The following is a 19,179-nucleotide window of genomic DNA, read 5'->3' as shown; positions in this document are numbered from 1 at the left end:
GGATTTGTGATTGGATATCTATATAATTTATTAGTTATGAGTTAAGCTCATAAGATATGCATTTATTATGCAAATAACCTCGTTATGCAGGCACCACCTCTTTAAGAGGAAAAATCAGTCTCTAACCCTCCAATTAAATTACTTTAGCCAGAGTGGTCTTGTAGCTTAGCTTAGCTTCTCAGCTTAGCTGTTATTACCGATCCAAAAACGCCTTTTGGGACGGCTTAAAAACGGATTTTTCACCGTTACATTTTCACTATAAAGACGCGACTCTGTCAGTTTGCCTTAGTGAATCAGATTAGGACTTTTTACCATTTAAAGTGTCATTAAACGGGCCATTAGCGTTAGCTATGCTAATTGCTAATGGAGTCCACTGCAATATTTTAGATTTACCGTTCGTTGCGGCTTAAACCTCTAAAATATTTCAATTAAAATTTTGAAAACTGGATTGATCAGATCCTTACACTGTAGTATGTCAGGACAGCTTTGCTGTAGACACACGACTAAATAATTATTCTTAAAGCTAGTTCAAGCACAAAGAATATTGATTGTTAATTACAACGTATTCTTTTCTTTTTCGAGTTAAATTAATGCCATGTGACCGAGATAACTGTGAGTGGATTGTTTAATCAGTGACATGAGACGCCATTTTATCTTTGACCCATCAGAATAAATGCGGTCATTTATTTAACAGAATCAAAATTTACCATCAAAACATGTACACATTGATTTGCTGATCTGTTTCTGATTAATAAAAACTTGGCACGCTTTACTAACAAGACAACAGAACATTACTGATCGAGGCTTATTCACCTCTGAAGGCATCTAGATTACTGGCAAATAGAAAAGTTAAAGAAGAGACATAGATTTAAAAGGAGGTTTAGATGGAAGCTATGTGTGAAACCAGAACTTTGCACCTTTCCTCCGACACCCCGCTCAGCTTTCCGGTACACTTCAGGACGTGCAGAGACTTTGTTACCTTAGATGGGGATACCTCCACTCCGGAACAGAAGTCCATTAGTACGAACCCTTTACAGTGTAAATAAGCTTCCTTAGAAGTGGAGCATTTACTACTCTGGTTGAGTGCACAGCGATGCGAGCCGTGACTCTGCTAAAGGGAGGGACCCCTTGGCACACGGTCCCATCCATCCGCTCCAAGTTCTGAAGACTTAGCCCTAAGACTTAAGGCTCCGACTGAGTTCCAGCACTGCACTTCAGGGACTGCACTTCAGGACTGAACTCCAGGATCCAACTTCCAGCATCGAACTGAATAGTTCCACGAAGTGTTCCTTTTAAAGGGGTATACACTTCCTGTTCCGTGGCACTTCCTGATTGGTTGAAACAACCAGCAGGGGGGTGGTTCTAGTGATGTCAAGAGGGTCACTAGGAGTCAAAAGACAGCAGGAATGTTTACGAACGGTTAGTACAGACGGAGAAATGTTATGACGAAGTGAGACAAACGCAGGTGTCAGTTGAAGTTATTTACTGTCTGCTAGTTTTAAAAACAAGACACTTTGTTCTAATAACTCGTCTCTGTTTGTCTCTGACTTTCGACCGACATCACTACTCCTCATTCAGACAGAAAACTAAAATGCACACTTACTTCGTAAATAGACATTTAAACTGTATGACCAAAAATCTGCTGAGGTTTAAAAATCATTAATACTGTTTCACAGTTGATTTAAATGAGTGGTTCACTTTAACATTTAGAAATGGTATGAACTAAATACACATTTGATTATCAAGATATTCTAAAATAGTAATGAATATGTAAAAAAGAAGAGTGTTCTTTCAATTGTTTAATTCAGGATACAATTAAATAGTCTCTTGATGAGATAATTTGTATTTCTGGATTCAAATCAATGAAATAACAGTTCCTGTCCCCTGAAGGTCTTCAAAGACAGGTTGAGGTCGGAGGCCTAGTTCACTACAGTCCCCCCTTTGGAAATCATCGCCTGTCCATGGGGATGAATTCCAACATGAACTTACGCCTCCGAATGTCCTTGAGCTTGATGTAATCCAGCAATAGGAAAACAAAAGTCAAAGAAGGTAATCCCACAACGGTTTAGGTAATTCCACAATGTTGTTGGTAATTCCATTATGTTGTTGGTAATTCCATTGCAGCAATGCTTTAACCCCTTGGAAACAAAGTCTGTAATCCATTGGAAAAAGTCATATAATCTACAACGATAAATCCACAATGATTGGAGGTGTTGATTGATCAGCATGTAGAGGGGTTCCCTTGATTGAACTGCAGAGGCGACCACTGGATGTAGTTTGGAGACCCACGTTGGAGATGTAGGTCCCTTCAGCGAAGGTTGCTGCTGGTGGTTCCCAGTGGATGCCATTCTGGTTCGTTGTGTTCATGCATTTATGTGGTTTTAGTTGGGCTTATGAGTGGGATTTTACATAAGACCTTAACCTATATGCACCTTGTATGTAAGCTATCATGGTTTAGATCAGCTACAGATACCAATTACAGGGTGGGTCATGCTAAAAAAATTATATATATAGGGATTTATACATATAGAAGGGCATTCCAAACTATTTTTCCATTCCTAACTTGGTTTAAGTTAGATTTAAATGGCAAAATATAGTTTGGTTCAATTGTCTGTTGTCCCTTTAGACGAACGACTTGAGGTTTGGTTTTTTGGTTTCCCCCTAAATGTTTTTTGAGTCTATGGCGAGACTCAACTGAAGGATTAGCTAGCCCCCCCCCCCCCCCCCACACACACACACACACACAAAAATAGGATTGTTCGAGTAGGTTCGGCTTGAGCTTCGTGAGACCAATGTAGGTTATTGTACTTAAGGTAGCATTAATCTACAATGACTCCTCTAAGGTTGAAGTTTAACAAATGAACTGCATGTTGGCATAGTTAAAGTCCTCATAGTCTCTAACTAAAGTACACACAAAATTCATTCTTGGTGGGGGTGTTCAGAAACAATACCAAAACCAAATAAACAATGTTTCAACCCTGACAACAGTAGTGATAAAACAACCAGAAAAACAACGTTTCGACATTGACAAAAGTAGTGATTAAGCAACTAGAAAACAACATTTCAGTGCGTCACTCACTCTGACTGTCAGATTTGATCACGTTATCGCGTCTGAGTTGTTATCTTAACACTTAATTAAGCTTAAACGTATTTAGTTTCTGCTTGGACGACCCTTTTTCCCATGAGGTCTGAGTTTGTGAGATCTTTGTCTCCTGTGGAGTTATTGAATGCCTTGTGTAGTTTAACCTGGTTTCGATGTACCCATTTAACAATTGGCTCTTTTTGGCCTTTGTTGATTTTGATCTGATAGACAACTGGAGACAGTTTGTCTGTTATCAGCTGGGGTCCAGTCCACCTGGGCATCAGTTTGCGGGCGAGAGTTCCGGTCCCAGACACTCTTTTCCCAGTTGTGGGGGCGAACGTGTAGTACCAGACCCTATCTCCCACTTGGAGTTCCTCGTGAGAGGCCTTTTGGTCATAGTACGCCTTTCGTCCTTCAGCGGATTTTTCCAGGTCTTTCTGGTCAAACGCAAAGGCGTTTTTAAGGTGTTCTTCCAAGTCATTCATGTATTGTTGTGGTGTGTAGGCTCTTGTCATGGCGGCATCGCCTGGTTGGTACAACAGGTGTAGAGGGAGAGTCATTTGTCGACCCATCATCATCTCGAAGGGAGAGATGCCAGTCGATGTGTGTGGAGTGGCCCTTATGGCCATGAGGACCAGAGGGAGTTTCACGTCCCAGTCCTTGTGGTTTGCGGCTACGTATTTCTTCAAAATACTTACCACAGTTCTGTTTGCTCTCTCCACTTGGGCTGAGGCCTGTGGGTGGTAGCCAACATGGAACTTGACTTTGATGCCTAGCATCTTCCACAGTTCTTTCATCACTTCAGCTGTGAAGTGTGTACATGGTCTGAGTTCACCCTGAGGGGAAGTCCAAACCTTGAAAATACATGATTCATTAGTAACATAGCAGTTGTTTGTGCTGTGTCGTTAGGAACTGGTAGGCATTCTACCCATTTGGTAAATGCGCAAGTTACCATGAGAAAATATTTATTTCCTCTAGTGCACTTAGTAAGTGGTCCAACCCAGTCGATCTGGAGGTCGGACCATGGGAAGGCAATGCCTCTACTTTGCAGTGGTGCTCTGTGGAGTGGTCTGGATGGCTGAAACTGGCCACAGACCAGGCACCCTTTTATGTAGTTCTTGACATCCTTTTTCATTCCAGGCCAATAAGCAACTTGTTTTAATGCTTTCAGCGTGGCGTTATCTCCCTTGTGTCCTGCAGACGGGAGGTCATGCGCATGAACTACCATCACCCCCCTGTGGTCATGGGGGACCATGAACACGGGTGAGGACGTCGGTCCATGAGCAAAAGTTAGGATGCCCTTGATTAGTTTTAGCTGTTTGCGCAGCTGAAAGAGGACTTTAAGGTCTGGATTGGAATCCAGGTCGGCTTCGGACGGAGTGTTTTTCTCTGGGTCAGTCAAGTACAGCATCATCGAGTTTATAGCAGGATCTGACTTCTGACGTTGGATGATGTCTGGGTCAGTCAGCACAGGTTGTACAGCGACCGTGTCATCAGCCGGCTTGGCTGTAGCCTGTGCACGTGTGACTGCCATTACCTCAGCTGTAGGTTGCACTGGCAGAGTTGCGGGCAGCCAGGAGGGGTCAAAGGACCACTGAGGGCCGTCCACGGCTCCGTCCTTGGCTAGTAAGTCTGTAAGGTCATTATACTACTTGTCATCGCCTAGGACTCTTGAATGTCCTGGAACCTTTTTCCAGTAGACCTGTAGGTCATGTGATGTCACCAAGTGATCACATGCCATGAAAAGCTCTTTGTGTTTGACCACTTTCTTGTTGCTTGTGAGAAAGCCGTTCTGTTTCCACAGAGCGAGCTGACACAAGAAACTAAGTCGAGCGTAATTAGAGTCTGTGCAGATGACTAGCGTTTGGATGGAGCGTTCTACTGCCATCTGGAGAGCTATTAGGATCCCTGCTATCTCAGCGTACTGAGAAGTCTGAGAGCCTAATTTATAGCTAAAAGTGACCTCCTGTTGGTCTTGGAGGAGGATCCCTCCAACACCTGATTTGCAGGTTTGTTCGTGGTGGAATGAGCATCCATCCATGTATAGTGTTGTCATATCTTTGCAGTTATTGCCATCGAAGTAGTGGTGATTCGCGTCATCACTTACTGAAGGTTTTTCCGCAGCTGGTGGTTGGTTGGCTGGTACATCTTGTGTACCTTCCTGGCAGACCTCTGGAATGGTCTGTCCAGCCATAAGGTTTGCTGTGTCTAGCACAGGAGGATCCTTTTTGGCTGGTTTTAGTGACCACAGTACATTGTGCATTGTGGCTGGTGTCCACCCGGACACCTAATCTTACCAAGATGTCAGAGCCTATGTAGGTTGCATGTGGTAAGTCTGGGACCACGAGGAATGGGTGGACCAGTTCCCGTTGGTTCCAGATCAGTTACAGGTTAATGACTCCTTTCGCAGTCATCACTCGTGAACTGTTGGGATACAATGGAAAGCGGAAAGCTTTCCTGATCAGAACTGGACCCAAATGCTTTTTAACTAATGTTTCGTAAAAAGCTTGGTTAATAGCTGATTTATCTGCCCACAGCGACAGTACAGCATCTTCGGTGTGGGATCCTTGGATCTCTACACCTTTAACTACCAATGGTAGGTAGTATCCGGTGGGCTCTGACTGTCTCAGCTCGCAGAGGAGGCTTTGTTGTTCAGTCAGAGTTGGGTCCACCGGTTGGGTCTCTTTCGTTTCACATGCTTTTAAAGGCTTACTTACTGGGACTGTGTTCTCTGCTGAGAGGTCCTCGGTGCCTTCTGCGGTGCCTGCTGTTGGGCAATCTGTGACTGTCTCAGGAGGCATGAGTATTGGCAGGGATTTGCTCACTCTGGCCCACATTGTCTGTTCACCATAATCTGTAATCGCCTCAAAGCGATTTATAAAATCCTGGCCGATCAAAAATGGGAATGAGTCCACCGTAGACACATGTACCGGGTGGTATAGAGTCATCTCGCCAACCTGCATGTGAACCATAGCTATAGCTGTTAGGGTTGTCCTCGTCTCTGCGAGGCCCTGCAGTTCTATAGCACGTTCTATGAGAGATATTTCCCTGTGAACACCGTTAGCGGCAGTCCTGAGGTCCTTGAACAGTTTGGCTGACATAATAGTTATGTCCGCTCCACCGTCCAGTAGGGCTTCATGCGTGAGGACCCATTCAAGTGTGATCGACAGGTAAGCTTTTTTAGCAACCCCCTTTCTGATGAGGTTACACTGGAACCTTGTAGGTTTTGGCCAACGTTTTTTCTTACGTTTACCTTTGCCTGTGTAATCCTGGTTTGTCCGAACCGTTGTTGCAGTTGTAGTGATGTAAAGGCTAGGTTAGCTTCAGTTAGCTTAGAGCTCCACTACAGTCAGTTTTTTAATAACGGGTTCTCACTTTTTCGAGCTACTTGACAGATATGTGACAGAGGTACTGTGTTGTCGATGGTTTAATCAGTGACATGAGACGTTAATTTTCTTTGACCCATCAAATAAATGTGGTAATTTATTTATTTATTTATTTATTTATTTATTTTATTTATTTATTTATTTCTATAGCACTTTATACAACCATGGTGATGGTGACCAAAGTGCTTAACAAAAAACAGTACTTAAAATGACAATAGGTTAAAAGCAAGAAAACACAACATAATAGCACAAATAAAACCAGAAATGTCACCACATATTTACGTACTAAAAGCTTGTTGGAATAAAAAAGTCTTAAGCTTCGATTTAAAAGGGCCAAGTTCAGTAATCTGACGCAGATCAAGTGGGAGCTTATTCCAGAGTCGAGGTGCGGCCGCAGAAAAGGCACAGTCACCCCAGCGTTTATATTTAGTCCTTGGAACAGAGAGCAGGAGCTGGCTGTCTGACCTCAAAGATCTGGAGCGGGCGGGGAAACTTAGCATCTCAGTTATATAAGGAGGAGCAAGGCCATTCAGAGCTTTAAAAACAAATAATAAAAATTTAAAATCTATTCTAAAACGGACAGGGAGCCAATGTAGTGAGAACAAAACAGGTGTGATGTGGTCCCATCTAGGAGTGTTGGTTAAAAGGCGCGCTGCTGCATTTTGTACAAGCTGGAGGCGACTCAGTGATGACTCTGGTACACCGACATACAGAGCGTTACAATAATCGAGCCTAGAACTGATAAAAGCATGAACAGCTTTCTCCAGGTCGTGACAATTTAAAAAGGGTTTGACCTTTTTTAAAAGGTGTAAATAAAAGAATCCCGACCGGACAACATAGGCAATATGTTTGTCAAAGTGTAAAGCCTTATCAAAGGTCACCCCAAGGTTTTTCACACAGTCACTGAAGTTAATGTCCAAATTTCCCAGGCCAGTTGCATCTTTGTCACCAAATAAAATCCATTCTGTTTTACTGTCATTTAAAAACAGGAAGTTCTTGTTTAGCCAATGTTTGATTGCAGAGATGCAGTCAAAGAGAGAAAGCATTGGGTTATTGGATCCTGGCCTTAATGGTAAATAGATCTGCAAATCATCTGCATAAAAATGAAAGTTGACATTGTGTTGTCTTATAATAGATCCAAGTGGCAACATGTATAATGAAAAGAGCAAAGGACCCAAAATGGAACCCTGGGGCACCCCACACAGAAGAGGGGCTGTAGAGGAAGAGGAGCCATTGAACAAGATAGAAAAGGTTCTATCAGATAAATAGGACGTGAACCACTTCAGAGCAGTACAACAAATCCCAACAGAATCATGGAGGCGAGACAGAAGGACAGAGTGGTCCACAGTGTCAAAGGCTGCTGTGAGGTCGAGGAGCACCAGAGCTACTGGGCACCCAGAGTCAACCGACTGAGCTATGTTGTTATGTACTTTCAATAATGCAGATTCTGTGCTATGCCGGGATCTAAAACCAGATTGAAATTTATCCAGGATTGTGCTTTTTTCCAGAAAAGGCTGAATTTGCGTAAGAACAATTTTTTCTAAAACTTTGGAGAGGAAGGATAAATTAGAAATAGGTCTAAAATTTGATAAAACCAAGGGATCAAGATTTGTTTTTTTGAGAAGGGGGCGGACCGTTGCATGTTTAAAAGCAGAAGGCATAATTCCATTGGACAAACACGAATTGAAAAAAGGAAGAAGGTAAGGACCAACAATATTAAATACCTATTTCAATAATCTGGTGGGGAGAAAATCAGTGGGGCAGTTGGTGGGTTTAATGGATTTGACGATTTTGTCCAAGAGGGAATAAGACACTGGTTCAAACTGCTCGAATAAAGCAGAACCAGCAGAGATAAAAGAACACTCTGAAACAGAAGTAGCAGGTGTGCCTGTGGCTTGTCTAACCGATGAAACTTTATCAATAAAAAAGGAGAGAAAGTTCTCACAGGTGGAGGCTGAGGCATCAGGTAAGACTGAGGTGGGTGGATTTAAAACAGAGTTAATTGTATTAAATAACACCCTGGGGCAGTGGCTACTGTTTGTGATAATGTTAGACAGAAATTGTGATTTTGCGTCATTAACAGATCTCTGATACAGAACAAGAGTTCTCCTTAATAAAACCAAAGAATCATGTTGCCTGTCATGCTTCCACTGTCTTTCAGCCCTTTTACATTGTCTCCTGAGTCTGCATGCAGTAGGATTTTTCAGCCAAGGCTCAGCTCTGGGTTTAGGGTGTCTGAACTTCACTGGAGCTATAGAGTCCAGGATCCCAGTGCAGGTATCTGAAAACAATGACAAAAAATCTTTGGGACACAGAGAAACATCAGGACCAACTGAATAAAACTGTGAGTTCCATAAAAGCAGTGGTAAACTGTCGGGCACTGGCTGAGGTGAGACAGCGGCGATGACACCCCATAGCCAGAGGCCTCCTGGCTGGGTGGGGGGATATAAATTGGAAAAAAATAGGGAAATGATCTGAGATGGCAGACTCAGAAATTTCACAGTGAGAAATGGACAGTCCATGAGAAATAATAAGGTCCAGAGTATGGCCAAGATGATGTGTTGGTGAATTCACTGATTGTGTTAAATTAAAAGAGGCTAAAAGCCTTAAAAACTCAGAAGCCAGTGGGTCAGTGGGACAACAAATATGAATATTAAAATCTCCACAAATAAAAAAACTGTCATAGTTAGAAATAATATCAGCAAGGAATTCAGAGAATTCTTGAATGAATTCCTTATTATATTTAGGTGGGCGATAGGCAACAGCACATAAAACATTCGGGGTGAGCTCAATCACAAACATCTGAAGTTCAAAGGAGGAGTAAGTGATGGTGGGCAGAAGTCTGCATTTAAAATTGTCCTTATAGATAGTGGCAACACCACCACCGCGGCCTGTCAGACGTGGGGAGCTGAAGAAGGAGCAGCCCGAGGGGGAGAGATCAGAAAACGCGCTGTTATCGCCCGGTCTCAGCCACGTTTCTGTCAGCAGCAGAAAGTCCAGAGAGTTTGCGCAGAAGAAATCGTGGAGAATAAAAGTTTTATTTATGACAGATCTAGTGTTCAGAAGAGCCATCCGGATGGAGCACTGGCTGTTATCCTGGGATGCGCGGCCAAAGGAGCGGAGGTTCTCCTGAACCCTGCCACGCCTACAGATCTTTGCACGCCGAAGACCAGGAAATGCGCCGCTGCCGGTGGCCGTATCCACGACGCGTAACCAGCTGTATGAATATTCCATGGGGCATCGTATGTCCACAAAGTTGTATTTCCTGAGAATCTTGCCCAAAGTCTGGAATGAAGAAGAGGCGAAGTGAGCCCGAAGCTTTACAAGCAACCCACTCCTCCTGCTGCGTCTCCTGCGACGGCGCCCGCTGCGGGCGACCACAACACAAGGATTCCGTAGAAATGGAGGTATGGATGCCAGGTGAGGTGGAGGAAAAGTCTTGGATCGTCCATAAAGGTCACGCAACGGTACTTTTCCCACGATGGAATTAATATTTAAAAGTGTCTGGCAGTCATAAGTAAACAGTGATGACACAATCTGAACAAAAGTCAAGAAAAATAGCACAAAAAGTAACAACTTGAGGAGAGACAGACGACAAGCCACGTACAACGGCACCATCTTGTAATTAACAAATATCTGTTTATTAACAGAATCAAAATTTAACATCAAAACATTGTACACTTGATTATACTGATCGGCTCTGATTAATAAAACTTGGCACGTTTTACTTAATAAAAACAACAGACATTTCTGAAGATATCTGGATTAATTACTGGCAAGATAGAAGTCTGAAGATGGGAAATGAAGGAGTTTAAATGGAGAGAAAAGATGGATGAAGAAAGTGTGTTGACGAGGAATGGCACCCTTCATCCGACTCCAGCTCAGCCCCGGAACACTAGGTAGTGAAGCGACTCGTTACCTTTGCAGAAGATAGGTCAGCTCCAGTACGGAGTTCCATTTCAACGCTACCTTTCAGCGTCTCCTCAGGATGGATGCGAATCATCCGAAATAGTGACAGTACTCCGTTCAACAACACGCTCATCTCCCGGGTGAACTCACAGCGAGCTGTGAGTCCATCAGATGTTCCACTCAGATGTGGAAGGCTCCATAATCCCAACTAGACTCAGAAAACTGAGTCTGAGAAAAACTCAGAAGAACTCCTAGGAACTTCAGCCGAACTCCATCAGAACCAGAAGAAGTCACGGAACTAACCAACTAACTCCATCAGAACCAGAAGAACTAACGGAACCAACTCAACCAACTAACTAATGGAACTAGGAAGTGTCGACTTTTAAAGAGTTCTGCTTCTGGTCACTTTTAGGAAGTCCTGATTGGTTGAAGGAACCAACAGGGGTGTGGTTTTAGTGACGTCAGAGGGTCATTACAAGTCGAGAAAACATCAGAAATGTTTAGGAACGGTTAGTTACAGACGAGAAAATATTTTGGAGAAATGACAGACTTACAGGTGCCAGTTTTCTTGTTTCTGTCTGAGATGTTTAAAAACATGACAGTTCGTTCTAATAAACTTGTTTTTGACTATCTCTGACTTTTGACCGACATCACTCCTTCTCATTTCAGACAGAAGATCAAAAATGCATAATTACTTTGTAAAATAGACATTTAACTTGATTTCTACTTTGAATGAGGATTAAAAAATCATTAATACTGTTTCACAGTTGATTTAAAATGAGTGGTTCACTTCAACATTTAAAAATGTTATGAACTAAACACACTTTTGATTATCAAGATATTGTAAAATAGTAAAGATAATATAAAAAAGAGTGTTCTTTCAATTCATTAGTTCAGGATACAATTAGAAAGTCTCTGGATGAGCTAATTTGTATTTCTGGATTCAAATCAATGAAATAACAGTTCCTGTCCCATGAAGGTCTTCAGAGGCAGGTTTGAGTCCGCCCTTTGGAAATCATCGCCTGTCCATGGGGATGAATTCCAACATGAATTTACGCCTCCGAATGTCCTTGAGCTTGATGTAATCCAGCAACAGGAAAACAAAAGTCAAAGAAGGTAATCCCACAAAGGTTTAGGTAATTCCACAATGTTGTTGGTAATTCCATTGTGTTGTTGGTAATTCCATTGTAGCAATGCTTTAACCCCTTGGGAACAGAGTCTGTAATCCATTGGATAAAGTCATATAATCCACAATGATAAATCCACAACAATTGGAGGTGTTGATTGATCAGCATGCAGAGGGGTTCCCTCGATTGAACTGCAGAGGCGACCACTGGATGAAGATTGGAGACCCACGTTGGAGTTGTAGGTCCCTTCAGCGAAGGTTGCTGCTGGTGGTTCCCAGTGGGTGCCATTCTGGTTCTATGTGTTATGCATTTATGTGGTTTTAGTTGGACTTATGAGTGGGATTTTAAATAAGACCTTAACCTATATGCACCTGGTGTGTAAGCTATCATGGTTTGGATCAGCTAAAGTTACCAGTTTAAAGGGTGGCTCATGCTGAAAATTTTTCATATAGGGATTTATACCTTTAGAAGGGCATTACAAACTATTTTTCCATTCCTAACTTGGTTTAAGTTTGATTTACGTGGCAAAAATATAGTTTGGTTCAATTGTCTGTTGTCCTTTTAGACGAACGACTTGAGGTTTGGTTTTTTGGTTTTCCCCTAAATGTTTTGGAGTCTATGGCGAAACTCAACTGAAGGATTAGCTAGCCCCCCACCCCCCCGAATAGGATTGTTCGAGTAGGTTCAGCTTAAGCGTTGTGAGACCAATGTAGATTATGGTACTTAAGGTAGCATTAATCTACATTGACTCCGCAAAGATTGCATTTTAACAAATGAACTGCATGTTGGCATAGTTAAAGTCCTCTTAGTCTCTAACTTAAATACACACAAAATTCATTCTTGCTTGGGGTGTTCAGAAACAATACCAAAAACCAAATAAATGATGTCTCAACATCGACAAAAACAGTGACCAAGCAACCAGTAAAACAACGTTTCAACATTGACAAAAGTAGTGATTAAGCAACTAGAAAACAACGTTTCGGTGCGTCACTCACTCTTATTGTCAGATTTGATCACGTTATCGCGTCTGGTAACATTACCCTAACCAACGTCACCCCCCTTTGGTCATGGGGTACCATGAGCACGGGTGAGGACGTCGCTCCATGAGCTAAAGTTAGGTCGCCCTTGAATAGTTTTAGCTGATTGCGCAGCTGAAAGAGGACTTTAAGGCCTGGGTTGGATTCCAGGTCTGTTTCGGACGGAGTGTTTTTCTCTGGGTCAGTCAAAGACAGCATCATCGAGTGTATTGCAGGATCCAACTTATGAAGTTGGATGATGTCTGGGTCAGTCAGCAAGGGTTGTACAGACACTGTGTTGTCAGCCGGCTTGGCTGTAGCCTGTGCACGTGTGACTGCCATTACCTCGGCTGTAGGTTGCACTGGCAGAGTTGCGAGCAGCCAGGAGGGGTCAGAGGACCTCTGAGGGCCATCCACGGTACCGTCCTTAATAGCTGGTTTATCTGTCCCCGACGACAGTACATCATCTTTGGTGTGGGATCCTTGGATCTCTACACCTTGAACTACCAATGGTAGGTAGTATTCGGTGGGCCCTGACTGTTTCAGCTCGCAGAGGAGGCTGTGTAATTCAGTCAGAGTTGGGTTCACTGGTTGGGTGTTTTTGGTTTCACATGCTTTTGAAGGATAACTTACCGGGACTGTGTTCTCTGTCGAGAGGTCCTCGGTGCCTTCTGCAGTGCCTGCTGTTGGGCAGTCTGTGACTGTCTCAGGAGACATGAGTATTGGCAGGGGTGTGCTCACTGTAGCCCACATTGTCTGTGTACCATAATCTATAATCGTGTCAAAGCGATTTATAAAATCCTGGCCAACCAAAAATGGGAATGAGTCAACCATAGACACATATACCGGGTGGTATAGTGTCATTTCGCCAACCTGCATGTGAACCATAGCTCTAGCTGTCAGGGTTGTCCCCGCTTCTGCGAGGCCCTGTAGTCCTATAGCACATTCTATGAGAGGTATTTCCCTGTGAACACCGTTAGCGGCAGTCCTGAGCTCCTCGAACAGTTTGGCTGACATAATAGTCATGTCGGCTCCACCTTCAAGTAGGGCTTCACGTGTGAGGACTCCTTCAAGTGTGATTGACAGGTAAGCTTTATTAGCGACCCCCTTTCTGATCAGATTACATAGGAACCTTGTAGGTTTTGGCCGACGTTTCTTCACACGTTTACCTTTACCTGTGTAATCCTGGTTTTTCCGAACCGTTGGTGCAGTTGCTGCTGCTCCTGAGAGTTCGGCTTTTGATGGGCGTCCGTCATTGATGTATGAGATCACCCGCTCACCGTGTGTTGAGGGGCTCACATTGTTTGTAACAACAAGTTTCTGGTGGCTGTCCATGACAGCGGCAGCGTTGTTGTTTGTGTCACCCTGAACCGTTAACACAGCTATTGCTGCTGCTGAGGTTTCAGTTTGTGATGGGTTACCGTCGGTGACGTGTGATTGTACCCACTCCCATCTCAGGTGAGGGCGTGTCAGAGTTTACAACAACAGTGTCATGGTGACTGTCTGTGACAGCAATAACGGTGTTGTCTGTGTGCTCTGACTTATCAGCAATATCGCCAAACAAAGCGTTAGGTTGTTTGTCCGTGGCAACACCATCCAACAAGTCCAACAACCAACGCACCCTGTGTGTCTCGTCCGAGCTCAGAGGATTGTGGTTCTTTTTCTGGACTTGCTGCTGTTTCTTTTCCGTCTCAGGCTGTTCAGCCCGACGTGGTGGGGAAACAGTACCCCCCCTTTGGGGTTCCCCGTGGGATCCCTGTTTGTATGGGCCACTTTTGGTGCCATACTCTTTACCCTTAGGGTGTTCACCCCCCTTCTGGTACGATCGTTCATCCTCTGGTTCCTTGGGAAACCGTTTGGGATCTCGTCTGGACCGGGGGCACTCACCTGTTGTGGTTTGACTGCTGGGAAACCTCGTTTCCTCTCGCATTTTTTGGGAGGGGGAGTTGAAGCTCTCGTCCCTTCCAATTCTAATGCCTGGGCAGGAATCCACTCACCTGGGTACACCTCAAAGGGTGTTTCGGCTTGTGAACGTGCTTCAAAAACATTCACAGCACAATTTTTTATCTCGCTGATGGATTTATCTTTGAAATTAGCCATCATTTGCACTGACATCCTTATGTCAGGGTGGAGATTTTTGCTGAACATGTACTTAAACGGTTCCTCTTCCTCCATGTTGGCTTTGTTCCTGTAACCAAAATAAGCCTGCAAAATCCTGGAATAATATGCCCTGGGGTGCTCATTCTTACCTTGCACGACCTTGTCGGCGGCTGGATACCCGCCAGGTCCCGTGCAAGGTGAATACTCTTTCATAAGAGCAGCACATAACAGGCGGTAATCCTTTCTCGTGGCATCAGGCTGACGCTCTATGAAGGAAAACACCATCTTGGATGAAGTGAGCCTAATCAAACCTACTTTATCCTCAACTGTAGCGTTGGGATAGCTTCTTAATTGGAAGTCAAGGTTGTCCAGATAGGCCTTAGTGTCAGTTGAACCCAACGACCCTGGCTCAAAGTGTTGGACATATTTTGCAATTTTGTACAAATCCGAAATTGGGAGGAAAGGCTGTATTATCGGTATCGTAGGAATCAAAATGGCACGTAGAGGTGTGTCGCTAGACTCATGTGGAGGTAACGGAATGGGATTAAGAGCAGGAGGTGCAGCAAAATCCTTCTGAGGTGGTGGTGGGTGACCTGGACTCTGACCTTGTTCGGCTTTGAGTTCCAGACAACCCTGCCCCACGTCAGAAATCTCATTTGTTGCTACGGCTAGTTTCGCCTCACAGGCTTTTAAGCGTTCCTGTGATGTACGACATTCACTTTGCAAATGCACGCCTTGTTGGACCAACGCCTCCTTTTCCAATCTGCACTCGTTCAGAGCTTTTGATGTGAGATGCAACTGTTGTTGTAGCGTATCGATGTCTGAACACAATGTTTGGTATTTAACCTCTCTTTCCCTCATCTTCTCCTCATATGAGTGAGCTTGTAATGACAGCTGAGCTTGTGAGAGCTCTCTGTCACGTTGTAACTCATTCGCACAGGTCTCCTGATCAAATTTAGACTGTGCCATGAGTTTGAGGTACTCTTCTTTTTCGCTGTTTAACCTTATTTCAAGGTCGTCAGCCTTGTTTACCACAGCATAGAATGTTGCTTTCAATAAGAGCGCCAATTTAGCCAGCTAGTCATAGCTTGACTCTGTCCTGGCTGTAGAAGTCACACTCTCTACAACATCCTTCAGCTCGTCCAATAACCCTTTTGAGTTCCTGCAGTCCACCTGTTCACCATATGGATTTAAGGATTCTGTGAGCAGCGTCAATGCTTTCTCTAACCAATCCCTCACACAAGGATCAATATTCTTTTCTGTCACATCTGCCATGGTTATTCACTGTTCAGCACTTATCTGGTTAAACAGTTGCCAACTTCAGATATTTTCACAGGTACATATTTGTACTCAAGTGAACAGTGAGTTTCACACAATATTTTAGCTCTAGGTCCACTCAACAGTACTGTCATAAGTCAACTTCTGCAAATGAATGGGCACTTAATTGTAAGATTCACCCCAATGCATGAATATTTTAAGTAAATGCCTCCGTCTGGCAGTGAACTTAATGTGCTGATTTCTAACAGATACAAGAACCAGGCCTAATTCAGTGTACATTTACTCTGAAGCACTTAAAATTAAATAAACCTGCAATTTTTCTAAAAGTCTCACAGCAACTTTAGTTTTCAAATGCTTTTTAAGCAGTTCTATATACCAGAAATTCGCTATTTAAAACAGTCACTCATAAACTAGGCTGGATGAACAACAAGAAAAAAAAATGAAAGAAATGATCAGTCTCCCTTCAGGAAAACTGTTATACTCCTCTTTCAACAGCAGGTGATGGTGTAAGCTTATTTATACCAGCAGAAGTCTATGACAACTTCCTGTGGATCGTCCTGTTGATATCCGGTTGTTTAGCCGTTAGTAAGACGTAGCACATGGTCGAACACGGTCAAATCAGCATTTTCTGAACGGATTTAAAGCTTAAACGAGGCGTTGTTTTAACAAACACGACTATTTGCATGAAAACGTTGGTTACGTACTGTAACCCCAGATTCTATGAGTATAAGCGTAGCCCTTTAAGGCCTTCGCTTTAGTGGGTTTATCCCGTTATGCAGAGCATAAGCACTGAAAAAAATTAGTCCACGCCCACCTGCTGTGTGGGCCCCACCCGGTCCGTATAAATTACGTTAAGAGCGGGAAATCGGCTCCCAAAATAGCTTTTTTCTTCAGCCATTTAGGAGCCAGTGAGGCCCGACGCTTAAAGGGCTACGCTTATACTCATAGAATCTGGGGTTACAGTACGTAACCAACGTTCTATGTCGTATAAGCTTCGCCCTTTAAGGCCTTCGCTTTAGTGGGTAAAGGGCGAAGCCGATGTGGTCCTCGCCTCACTGGGTCCATTCGAACACAGTAAGAAGCGGAAGCTTGCCCAAAAAACGTCTTGTCACTCAGCTCCCCGTGTGCATAACTACGTATCGCGTAGTTATGTGCCATGCACAGACGCATGTTGTGTAGCTATGCGTTCTGACAAAGCATGAAAACCCCGGAAAACTTTCAACGGGAAGAAGAAGTTGAAAAGAGGGGGGGGGGGGGGTGCATGAACCAACTGGTTCATGGCTGAACAGTATAAACAGATTAATGTCCATAAATTGATTATTAATCAATTGAACTGATTGGTAACAATAATCATGAACTGATTAGTGACAATAGAACCAAAATCACAGACACGACTTGTGACTGAAAACAACATCTCACACTGTAATGCATGCAGACAGAAGTGAGCTTAAACAGAGTTCCATGAGAACAATAATATTCATTCTGTTAGAGCACTAAGGACAGAATGTGTCATGGAACGAGCCGTTACATCACGTAGGTAAAAGCGAATAAATGAGCAGGGTGTTGACCATGCAGCCGCAGTGCAAATGTCCTGCATTGACATACCATTATGCAGAGCAGTCGAAGATGCGATACCCCTGGTGGAGTGTGCTTAGAGGTTGACAGGAGGCTCTAGATCTGATGCTCTGTAGGCTTCAGAAAAGGCCTCACACAGCCAGAGTGACAAGCGCTGGATGGATAACGGCAACCTGCAGAAGCATCTCTATAATGCACAAACAATTGTTGAGTTTGAAACGCATTGCAGCTGTGTGCGTTATGTAACACGTCAACGCCCGCACCGGGCAGAGAAGATGAAAAGATGCTTCCTCTTCTGATCTGTGGGGGGGAAAAGACCCCTCCAACGATATCACTCTTGATTTAAAAGAGCTCGTGATGTTTTAGGCATAAAAACTGGGTTGGTCTTAAATCAGCTGAGCTGCCCGTCAGCCTAATTCTAAGGCATGACGAAGCAACAGAGAGGGCAGATAATTACTTACCCTCTTAGCGGGTGTTAAAACCAGCAGCAGGGCTGTTTAAAGAGACAAGAATTTAAATGAAACCTGATCCAGAAGCTCAATTGGAGCTTTGATCAGGGCTCGCAGGACCAGCGTTAAATCCCACTGTGGAGCAAGTGGACATGAAGCAGGCCTGTGTCTCTGAACATCTTTTAGAAAAACGCTTCATCAGCGGGTGATTAAAAGCTGTTCTGTCTCCGAAACCTTCGTGGCAGGAATAGATGACTGCAACTGTACGTTAAAGCGTACTGAAAAACCAACTCCCTATCCATCAGCTGTTGTAGAAAAACAACACGCCGCCTAAAAAGCATGAGGTGGCCTCTAAACCTTCTCTGTACACCAGCGCTGAAAAGCCGTCCCCTTTGATGTGTACAGAACTGTGGTAGATGCAGCACGTGAATCTTGAATTGTGCACACTATCTCCTGAGGGAGACCCATCCTCTAAGTGGGACCGCTCAGCGGTCAGACCCACAGGTGTTGACCTATTTCTGGGTAACTCTTGGTCGCTCCTCCTGCCTGAAGGAGAGCATCCTCCCTCCACGACAGTTCCACGGCGACCCGACAACAGACGTTGCAGGCCTGGGAACCATGGTGCGTTCACACGCCGGGAGCCACCAGGAGAGCTGTCAATCCCTCCTCCTGAACTCGGTTCAGGAACCGTAAAAAACAGAGGAGGTGGGGGAAAAGAAACGCGTATAAAAGCGTTTTGGGCCACCGGCTGTGAGCAAATGCGTCCCCCCCCAGCGATGGATCGTCTCGCGGGCTCAGGAAAAACCATAGTTGACACTGAGCGTTCTTCTCGCGTCGCAAACAGGTCCACAGCTGCTTGCCAACTTCTGCTGCGTCTGAAAACATCAGGTCTGGATGGAGGGTCCGGTCCACGTGACGTGGGCCGCCCCTGGACGTCACATCTGCCCCTCCGTTTAGAACACCGGATATGTAAACCGCTCTAATAAAGAGCAGGTTTTGATGAACCCAACTCAGTAGCTTTCGCACAATGTGTAACATCTGAGCTGAACGCACACCCTTGATGGTTATGTACGCAGCAGTCATCATGTTGTCTGTGTGAATCAACACGTGTTGATTCTGTAGCACGGGAGCAAAGTGTTGAATCACATTCAGTACTGTGCGACAATCCAAAACATTGATGTGGGCTGATGTGTAGTGGGGCCACAGCGCCCCTACTGCTTGAGATAGGCATGTCCCCCCCCCCCCCCCCCCCCCCCC

Source organism: Nematolebias whitei, chromosome 10, assembly GCF_014905685.2.
Source record: "Nematolebias whitei isolate Nwh7 chromosome 10, NemWhi1, whole genome shotgun sequence".
Taxonomy (NCBI): Eukaryota; Metazoa; Chordata; class Actinopteri; order Cyprinodontiformes; family Rivulidae; genus Nematolebias; species Nematolebias whitei.
This window is presented reverse-complemented; position numbering follows the sequence as displayed.